Source organism: Saccopteryx leptura, chromosome 13 (genome assembly GCF_036850995.1).
Source record: "Saccopteryx leptura isolate mSacLep1 chromosome 13, mSacLep1_pri_phased_curated, whole genome shotgun sequence".
Taxonomy (NCBI): domain Eukaryota; kingdom Metazoa; phylum Chordata; class Mammalia; order Chiroptera; family Emballonuridae; genus Saccopteryx; species Saccopteryx leptura.
This window is the reverse complement of record NC_089515.1, coordinates 25423748-25434759: the sequence shown is the minus strand read 5'-3', so window position 1 is coordinate 25434759 and position 11012 is coordinate 25423748. Positions and strand designations below refer to the sequence as shown.

The 11012-nt window shown below is 46.4% G+C and overlaps 1 protein-coding gene across 1 annotated transcript in view; it reads right to left on the bottom strand.

Moving 5' to 3' along the window:
* The window catches only part of ARMH3 (armadillo like helical domain containing 3), a 304301-nt gene extending 293541 nt beyond the window's left edge, over window positions 1-10760 (bottom strand). Inside the window, exon 1 of the mRNA XM_066355941.1 lies at window positions 10652-10760. The gene's annotated coding sequence lies outside the window, so the exon portion shown is untranslated. The remainder of the gene's footprint in view (window positions 1-10651) is intronic.
* Window positions 10761-11012: the final 252 nt, after the last annotated feature.

Below are 11012 nucleotides of genomic sequence, written 5' to 3'. Positions count from 1 at the left end.
CCAGAAAACAGAGTTGGACCCCTCTCTTCTCGGGGGTCCCCAGCTGCTAGCTTCTCTTCCTTAAGCTTCAGGGTGGGCTCCAGGAGTAGGCGCTGGGGACCGGGGCTGGTGTCCCTTTCCCTAGGGCATCTGGCTCAGACTGGCTAAGGGTCCTCCTTCCCCTTTCTTACTTGCCAGGGGGATTGATTGTGAAGGCTCCCTCCTGCCCAGAGCCAGCACCGCTGGCTTGACTGGCTGGGGAAGGGTTACAGATGTGGAGGCTTAAATGTGTATGAGACCCCTCCTCTCCGCCTTAGCTTTTGCTGCGGGAGCGTGAAATAATGGAAGGATGAGGAAATGGGAGGGGGAAGTTAAGAGGAGGGCCTTCCTAGGGATGCGGACCCCCTACCATGTGCTTAGGAGAGTAGGTGGGGGGAGCTGTGAGCACAGCCACACACTCCACCATTCCCATCCCTGTTGTGGATTCCCCCTTCCCCATTTCTCCCTATCCCCACCTTCACTAGACCGGAGGGGCAGGGACTGCAGTCATTCACACTTGTGCCATTATCCTTGACGGCATACTCTGCCTGTGTCTACCTCTCCACATTCCCCCAGGCACAGGTCAGCCCTGGAGGAAGTAAAGAGAACCTAAAGCAAGAGAACCCTGACCTGGAATTTTGGATACCTAGGGTTAAATGACCTGGGACAACTGACTGTTGCACTCTAAGCTTTACTCTGTAGTTTTATCCTCTGTAATTGGTGAGGCTCAAACTAGGCAATATATGCTCAGTCTCCCAACCCAGGGCCACCCGTGTAGCCAGTACTCAATGTACATTAGCCCCTTTCTACTTTCTTTGAAGTTACCTGTTATTTCAAGAGTGTCAGGAGTGGACTGGATTGGCTGGAGGATTATAGATAGAGTGGAGGAGAGGGGCTACCTGCCTTGACTACTTTTGGACTGTTTCATGAATTTGCTTTCCCCCAATTTTGTGACCACTTTGCCCCTAAGGCTGCTTATTCCAAACAACTAGCTTGGCCAGATTCCACAGTACTCATCAATTACCTGTGTGAACAAAGGGACTTAGAACCAACCCTGTAGGGGAATCTGAAGTTCCTTCCACACATGTGGAAGGTGGAAGGCAAAAAAAGAAAAAATAGCATTTGTTTAGCATTCACTATGTACCAGGCACTGTGCTAGAAGTTTCACACCAGAGATCTTATTTACTGTTTATAATGACCTTTGGAAAAACATGCTATTACTTCCATTGAGCAAGCACAAAAACTAAGGTTTAGAAAAGTTAAATATGACAACACTGGCTGGGTGGCTCAATAGATTAGAGCATTGTCCTTATTCTCCAAGGTTGTGGGTTTGATCCCTAACCGAGGCATATGCAAGACTCAACCAATGAATGCATATATAAGTGGAATAAGCCTGACCAGGCAGTGGCGCAGTGGATAGAGCATTGGACTGGGACCCAGAGGACCCAGGTTCGAAACCCCAAGGTCACCAGCTTGAGCCGGGGCTCACCAACTTGAGTGCAGGGTCACTGGCTTGAGTGTGTGATCATAGACATGACCCCATGATCCCTAGCTTGAGCCCAAATGTCGCTGGCTTGAGCAAGGGGTCACTCGCTCTGCTGTAGCCCCCGGGTCAAAGCACATACGAGATAGCTATGAACTACTAAGGTGCTGCAACAAAGAATTGATGCTTCTCACCTCTCTGCCTTCCTGTCTGTCTGTCCCTATCTGTCCCTCTCTTTGGCTCTGTGACACACACAAAAAAAGTGGAATAACAAATTGATGTTTCTCTATCTCTCCTCTCTCTAAAATCAATACATTAAAAAATATATATAACTTATAAAACATTCTTATTCTTCTTTGCCTACTAACTAGTTAATGCCTCACTTAAACTTCAGTTCCAGCTTCATCTTCTCTAGGAAGATACCCCTCCCACTCCCACCCCAGCTGATCTAGTGGCCCCTGTTACCATCTTGCCCTGGCTAGGTATATATAGCTCAGTTGGTTGGAGCATCGTCCCAATATGCCAAGGTTTCAGGCTCTATCCCCTGTCAGGACACATGCAAAAATCAACCAATGAATGCATAAATAAATGCAACAGCAAATTTATTTTTCTTTCTCTTCCTCTCTCTAATCAATTAATAAAAACATTAAAAAAAAGAAAATATCATCTAACACACACAAAAAGAAAAACAAGGCCCTGGCCAGTTAACTCAGTTGGTTAGAATATTGTCTTAAAATGACAATGTTGGCCCTGGCCAGTTTGCTCAGTGATAGAACGTTGGCCTGGCGTGTGGATGTCCTGGGTTCGATTCCTGGTCAAAGCACACAGGAGAAGCGCCCATCTGCTTCTCCGCCCCTCCTCCTCTTGCTTCTCTCTCTCTCTCTCTCTCTCTCTCTCTCTTTCTCTCTCTCCCCTCTCCTCTCCTGCAGCCAATGCTCAATTGGAGCCAGTTGGCCCCAGGCATTGAGGATGGCTCCACAGCCCCTGCCTCAGGTGCTAAAAAATGGCTCCAGTTGCAACAAAGCAAGGGCCCAAATGGTCAGAGCATCGCCCCCTTGTGGGCTTGCTGGGTGGATCCCACGCAGGAGTGTCTCTGCTTCCCTTCCTCTCACTAAATTAAAAAGAAAAAGAAAAAAAGAAACAACAAGGTTGCACATTCAATCCCCAGTAGGACACACTTGAGAAACAACCAATGAATGCACAAGTTAGTGGAACAACGAATGAATGCTTCCCTTCCCCTTCTCGCTCTCTCCCTTCCTTTCCCTGTCTCTCTAAAACAATTATTTTTTAAAAAGCAAGGCTGATCTGTGGTGGTGCAGTGGATCAAATATCAACCTGGAATGCTGAGGTCCCCAGTTCTAAAGCCTGAGCTTGCCGGGTCAAGGCACATGCAAGAAGTAACTACTTGCCTGACCTGTGGTGGCACAGTGGATAAAGTGTCGACCTGGAAATGCTGAGGTTGCCAGTTCAAAACCCTGGGCTTGCCTGGTCAAGGCACATATGGGAATTGATGCTTCCAGCTCTTCCCCCCTTCTCTCTCTCTGTCTCTTCTCTCCTCTCTCTCTCTCTCTGTCTCTCCCTCTCCTCTCTAAAATGAATAAATAAAAAATAAAAAAGTATTAAAAAAAAGTAACTACTTATGAGTGATGCTTCTCACTCTCCTCCCCCCACCTTCCCCCCCCTCTCTCACTCCACTCTCTAAAATAAATAAAATCTTTTAAAATAAATAAATAAAAATTAAGCCCTGTCCAGATAGATCAGTTCGTTGGAGCGTTATCCTGAAGCGCAGAGGCTGCCTGTTTGATCCCTGGTCAGGGCTCATAGAAGAACAGCTCAATATTCCTGTCTCTCTGTTTCTCTTTCTCTCCGTGTCTCTCTCTTTAAAAAAATAATAATAGCCTGACCTATGGTACCACAGTGGGTAAAGCATCTACCTGGAACACTGAGGTTGCTGCTTGTAACCCTGGGCTGTGTGGTCAAGGCACATATGGGAATTGATACTTCTTGCTCCTCCTCATTCCTCTCTCTCTCTCTCTCTCTCTCTAAACATGAATAAATAATAATAATAATAAAAGGAAAAACAGAAAATATACTATCTGTCTCTCTCTTTTTTTTTTTAGTGAGAAACAGAGAGACAGACAGGAAGAGAGAGAGATGAGAAGTATCAACTCATAGTTGTGGCACTATTAGTTATTCATTGATTGCTTCTCATATGTGCCTTGACCCAGGGGCTCTAGCTGAGCAGTGACTCCTTGCTTAAGCCAGCGACCTTGGGCTCAAGCCAAGAACTTTGGGCTTCAAGCCAGTGTCCATGAGGTTGTATCTATGATCCCACGCTCAAGCCGGTGACCCTGTGCTTAAGTTGGATGAACCACGCTAAAGACAGCAACGTCGGGGTTTTGGACCTGGGTCCTCAGCGTTCTAGGTCGCACTCTATCCACTGTGCCACCACCTGATTAGGCAAAATATATCATCTCAGTACTGTTAAATGGGAGTTTGAGATCATTGGTTTCAGATCTTTGAAGAACCAGGCTTAGGAAGGTTAAGTAACTTGCCCAAGGTCACACAGCTAAGTACTAAGCTCTTTTCCCTGCTTTACTTCTAGTATGGACCAGACCTTGGGAAGGAGAGAAGAACAACCTTGGAGCAGCTCTGGAAATTGTGGTGCAGGCAAAAATGGGAAGAGAAATCATGGATACCTGAGCCTATGTAAAGTCTATATGGTCTAATTTAATTACCATTTTCTGGAGGATGGCAGGCTTCCTGATTTACATGGATGGATACGAGCACCCAGTTTGTTCATTTTTTTTTTTTAGCAAGAGAGAAACACAGAGAAGTACAGATAGGAAAGGAGAGAGATGAGAAGCATCAATTCTTTGTTGTGGCACGTTAGTTGTTCATTGATTACTTTCTCATACATACCTTGACCGAGGGGCTACAGCAAAGCGAGTGACCTCTTGCTCAAATCAGTGACCTTGGACTCAAGCCAGTGACCTTGGGCTTCAAGCCAGTGACCTTTGGGTTCAAGCCAGCGACTAGGGGTCATGTCTATGATCCCATGCTAAAGCCAGCAACCCCGCGCTCAAGCCGGATGAACCCGCGTTCAAATTGGCAACCTTGGTATTTCAAACCTGGGTCCTCTGCGTCCCAGGCCGATGCTTTGTCTATCCACTGTGCCATCGCCTGGTCAGGCTTTTTTTTTTTTCTTTTTTCCTTTTTACAGGGACAGAGAGAGAGTCAGAGAGAGGAATAGGCAGGGACAGACAGACAGGAATGGAGAGAGATGAGAAGCATCAATCATCAGTTTTTTGCAACTAAGGTTGCAAGACCTTAGTTGTTCATTGATCGCTCTCCCACATGTGCCCTGACCGCAGGCAGGCCTTCAACAGATGGAGTAACCCCTTGCTCGAGCCAGCGACCCTGGGTCCAAGCTGTTGAGCTTCTGCTCAAACCAGATGAGCCCGCGCTCAAACTGGCGACCTCGGGATCTCAAACCTGGGTCCTCTGCATCCCAGTCCAACGCTCCATCCACTGCGCTACCGCCTGGTCAGGCTTGTTTTGTTTTTTGAGGTGAAATAATAATTCAGTGGCATTTCAGTATTTAAAATATTTTTTAAAATATTTTACTTATTTATTTTTACAGAGAGAGAAAGTGGGTTGGGGGGAGAAAGCAGCATCAATTCACAAGCCCAGGGTTTTGAACCTGTGACCTCAGTGTTCCAGGTTGAATGCTTTACCCACTGTGCCACCACAAATCAGGTAAATATGTTTTTTATTTATTGATTTTTAAAAAATACTTTATTTATTGATTTTAGAGAGAAGAGAGAAAGAGAGAGAGAGAGGGGAAGGGGTAGGGGTAGGGGAGGAGCAAGAAGCATCAAATCGTAGTAGTTGCTTCTCATATGTGTCTTGACCGGGCAAGCCTGTGGTTTCAAACTGGCAACCTCAGCATTCCAGGTTGATGCTTTATCCACTGCACCACCACAGGTCAGGCTGATTTATAGAGAGAGGAAGGGAGAGAGAGAGAAAAAACCATCAGTTTATTATTGCACTTACTTATGCATTCATTGGTTGATTCTTCTCTGTGTCCTGATCAGGAATTGAATCTGCAAACTTGGTATATTGAGATGATGTTCTAACCAACTGAGCTACCTGGCCAGGGCCCAATTTCTTTCTTTTCTTTTTCTTTTTAAAAATTTTATTTATTTATTTATTTATTTATTTTTAATTTACAGAGACAGAGAGAGAGAGTCAGAGAGAGGGATAGACAAGACAGGAACAGAGAGAGATGAGAAGCATCAATCATCAATTTTTTGTTGCGACACCTTAGTTGTTCATTAATTGCTTTCTCATATGTGCCTTGACCGGGGGTTACAGCAGACCGAGTAACCCCTTGCTCGAGCCAGCGACCTTGGGTCCAAGCTGATGAGCTTTGCTCAAACCAGATGAACCCACACTAAAGCTGGCGACCTCAGGGTCTCGAACCTGGGTCCTCTGCATCCCAGTCGGACGCTGTATCACTGTGCCACCGCCTGCTCAGGCAAAAAAAAAATTTTATTGATTTTAGAGAGAAAAGAGAGAGAGAAAGAGGAAGTGGGGAAGGAGTGGGAAGCATTACCTCGTAGTAGTTGTTTCTTGTATGTGCCTTGACCAGGTAAGCCTGGGGATTTAAGCCAGCAACCTCAGCATTCCAGGTTGATGCTTTATCCACTACACCACCTCAGAGACCAATTTCTTCTTCAGAATAATGGGAATAGTAATCTCTGCTTTTGTAATTCCTCCAATGATATAATAAGGATTTTATGTTGTGTGACAATAAGCTGAGTACTGTACAATTCTTCAAATGTGGGTTATTTGAGCCTAAAAATAAAGCACTAAAAAAAGGGACTTTGGCCTGACCAGGTGTTGGCACAATGAATAGAGCATTGGACTGCGACACAGAGGACCCTGGTTCGAAACCCCAAGACCGCCGGCTTGAGCATGGACTCATCTGGCTTGAGCATGGTGGGCTCACCAGCTTGAGTGCGGGGTTGCTGGGTTGAAGCCCAAAGTCGCTGGCTTGAGCAGGGTGTCACTTGGTCTGCTATAGCCCCCCACCCCTGGGTCAAGGCACATATGAGAAAAAAAGGGACTTTGCTGTGGGGTTAAAGATACCTAGTAGAATTAATGCAATCCAGGTATATTATCTATTGCTGGGTAACTACTTACCCTCAAATTTAGCACCTTAAAAACAATAAACTTGCCCTGGCTGGATAGTTCGGTTGATTAGAACATCATCCCAAGGTGCAGATGTTGCTGGTTTGATTCCTGGTCAGAGTACATACAGGAAGAGCTTGATGTTCCTCTTTCTCTCCCTCTCTCTCTCCCTCCCTCTCTCACTGAAATAACAAATAAATAAAAATTTTTAAAAAGCAAGAACAATTGCCTGACCTGTGGTGGCTCAGTGGATAAAGCATCAACCTGGAATGCTGAGGTCACCAGTTATAACCCGGGGCTTGCCTGGTCAAGGCACATACGGAGAAGCAACTATTATGAGTTGATGCTTCCCCCTCCGCCCCCACCCCTTTCTCTTCCTCTAGCCTCTCTCTTAAAAAATCAATAAATAGCCTGACCAGGCGGTGGCGCAGTGGATAGAGCGTCGGACTGGGATGCAGAGGACCCAGGTTCGAGACCCCGAGCTTGCCAGCTTGAACGCGGGCTCATCTGGTTTGAGCAAAAAGCCCACCAGCTTGAACCCAAGGTCACTGAAGGCCCGCGGTCAAGGCACATATGAGAAAGCAATCAATGAACAACTAAGGTGTTGCAATACGCAACGAAAAACTAATGATTGATGCTTCTCATCTCTCTGTCCCTGTCCCTGTCTGACTCTCTCTCTCTCTCTAAAAAAAAAAAAAAAAAAGTCAATAAATAAAATCTAAAAAAGAAAAGAAAAACTTTTTTTTTTTTTGGATTTTTCTGAAGCTGGAAACTGGGAGGCAGACAGACTCCCGCATGCGCCCAACCGGATCCACCCAGCACGCCCACCAGGGGGCAATTCTCTGCCCATCTGGGGCTTAGCTCTGCTGTGACCAGAGCCACTCTAGCGCCTGGGGCAGAGGCCACGGAGCCATCCCCAGCACCCGGGTCACCGTTGCTCCAATGGAGCCTCAGCTGCGGGAGGGGAAGAGAGAGACAGAGAGGAAGGAGAGGGGGAGGGGTGGAGAAGCAGATGGGCGCTTCTGTGTGCCCTGGCCAGGAATCGAACCTGGGACTTCCACACACCAGGCCGACGCTCTACCACTGAGCCAACCGGCCAGGGCGAAAAGAAAAACTTTTTTTTTTTTTTTGTATTTTTCTGAAGCTGTAAACGGGGAGAGACAGTCAGACAGACTCCCGCATGCGCCCAACCGGGATCCTCCCCGCATGCCCACCAGGGGTGATGCTCTGCCCACCAGGGGTCGATGATCTGCCCCTCCGGGGCATTGCTCTGCCGCGACCAGAGCCACTCCAGCGCCTGGGGCAGAGGCCAAGGAGTCATCCCCAGCGGCTGTGGGAGGGGAAGAGAGAGACAGAGAGGAAGGAGGGGGCGGGGGTGGAGAAGCAAATGGGCGCTTCTCCTATGTGCCCTGGCCAGGAATTGAACCCGGGACTCCTGCACGCCAGGCCGATGCTCTACCGCTGAGCCAACCGGCCAGGGCCAAAGAAAAACTTTTAAAAGAGATTTTTGTATATTGATTTTACAAAGAGAGAAGAGAGACAGGGAAATGAACAAGAATTATCAACTCATAGTTGCTTCACTTTAGTTGTTTATTGGTTACTTGTTGCATGTGCCTTGACTGGTTAAGCCCAATGTTCTGAACTGGTAACCTCAGAGTTCTAGGTCAAAGCTCTAAGCACTGCACCACCACAGGTCAGGTTAAACTGTTTATAATAAGTAATTTTGCATTATAAAACAATAAACTTTTATTTCACCAGTTTCTGAGGGTCAGGAATTCAGAAGTGACTGAGTTGGTAGTCATGGTTCAGGGTTTTCTGTGTCCATGTCTACATCATCTCAGAGTATGACTGGGGCTGGAGAAGCTGCTTCCCAGTTCACTATCATGGTTGTTGGTACGCCTCAGTTCTTCAGTGGTTGTTGTACAGAGAATTCAGTTTTTTGCCACATGAGACTCCTCCATTGGGCTGTTCACAACATGTCACATTGTTTTCAGTAGAGTAGTAGAGTAAGAGATGAGAGAGAGAATTAGGAAAGAGAGAAAGAATGAGAACAAGCACCTAGGCCGAAAGCCTAAGTCATTTTCTTTTTTCTTTTTCTTTTTTTGGTATTTTTCTGAAGTGACAAGCGGGGAGGCAGACAGATAGACTCCTGCATACACCCGACCAGGATCCACCTGGCATGCCCATCTGGGGCATTGCTCTGCTGCAACCAGAGCCATTCTAGCACCTGAGGCGGTGGCCATGGAGCCATCCTCAGCACCTGGGCCAACTTTGCTTCCATGGAGCCTTGGCTGTGGGAGGGGAAGAGAGAGATGGGGGGGAGCAGATGGGCGCTTCTCCTGTGTGCCCTGGCCAGGAATCAAACCTGGGACTTCCACACGCCACACCAACGCTCTACTGCTGAGTCAACTGGCCAGGGCCATGACTCACACAAATTAAAACACATAAAACATGATCATAGTATTACCCCCCTTTTCTGGACATCTTAAGTTAAACTGGTCTTTCTTTTGGGCACAACAGATGTCTATGCACTGGCTTTCCTTACCACACAATGTCCTTTGAAAAGTAGGTCTTCCTTGTGATTTAGGTATTACTTCAAATATCTCCCCCTCAGAGGTCTTACCTGCTCATACCATATAAAATTGTTTCCTCTTACCTTTTACACTCTCCATCCCATATGTATTCTTTCCTTTCTTAAAAAAAGGGTTTTTTTAATTATTATTGATTATAGAGAGAGAGATGGAAACAGACAGAAATATCGATCTCTTCCTGTATGTGTCATGCCTGGGGATTGAACCCACAACCTTTGCATTTTGATATGACCCTCTAACCAACTGAACTATCTGGCCAGGGCTCTTCCTTTTATTTATTTATTTTTTTGTGACAGAGACAGAGAGAGGGACAGATAGGGACAGGCAGAAAGGAAGGGTGAGAGGTGAGAAGCATCAATTCTTTGTTGCGTTACCTTAGTTGTTCACTGAGTGCTTTCTAATATGTACCTTGACTGGGGGGCTACAGCAGAGCAAGTGACCTTTTGCTTAAGCCAGCGACCCTTGGGCTCAAGCCAGCGACCATGGGGTCATGTCTATGATCCCACATTCAAGCCAGCGACCCTACACTGAAGCTGGTGAGCCTGTGCTCAAGCTAGCAACCTTAGGGTTTTGAACCTCGGTCCTCAGCATCCCAGACCCACGCTCTATCCACTGCACCACTGCCTGGTCAGGCTTGTATTGGTTCTTACTGATTTTTTAATTGATTGATTTTAGAGAGAAAGAGAAGCATTTATTTTTCATTTGTTGTTCCACTTAGCTGTTTGTTCATTGGTTGCTTCCCGTAAGTACCCTGACTGGGGATCGAACCTACAACCTTGATGTTTCTGGATGGTACTCTAGCCCTCTGAGCTAGCCAGCCAGGACCTAGGCAAATTATTTCCAAGTTTATTGGAAATAAACTTTATTGTTGTCCTCATAGGATTATTTTACTCTTGTTCTTAGTCAAAATACTGAGAAGCAATCACAGGACTATTTATAGAGAAAATTGTGAACAGATTCAGTTGTTTCTGAAATTGTGGCCTTTAAAGCTTATTTGAGAGGAAAACAAAGCAAACACTAGCCTGGCCAGGCAGTGGCACAGTGAATAGAGCATCGGCCTGGGATGCTGAGAATCCAGGTTCGAAACCCCGAGGTCACTGGCTTGAGAACAGGCTCATCTGGCTTGAGTATGGGGTCACTGGCTTGAGTGTGAAATCATAGACATGACCCCATGGTCACTGGCTTGAGACCAAAAGTCGCTGGCTTGAAGCCCAAGGTCACTGACTTGAGCCAATGGTCACTGGTTTGAGCAAGGGGTCACTCGCTCTGCTGTACGCCCGCCCTCCGTGTCAAGGCACATATGAGAAGCAATCAATGAACAACTAAGGTGCTGCAACTAAGAGTTGATGCTTCTTAGCCTGACCTATGGTGGCGCAGTGGGATAAAGCGTCGACCTGGAACACTGAGGTTGCCAGTTCGAAACCTTGGGCTTGCCTGGTCAAGGCACATATGGGAGTTGATGCTTCCTGCTCCTCCCCCTTCTCTCTCTCTCTCCCCTCTCTCTAAAAATAAAAAATAAAAAAAAAATAGAGTTGATGCTTCTCATCTCTCTCCATTCCCATCTGTCTGTCCGTTTTTCGCTCTCTCTCTGTCTCACTAAGAAAACAAACAAACAAAAAAATACCTAATTTATTTGAAAGATTATGAAACTAACTAAAAGAGAGTTGTATCAGTCTTCGCTGGCTGCCATAACAGAATACCACAGATTAAATGGCTTAAACAAC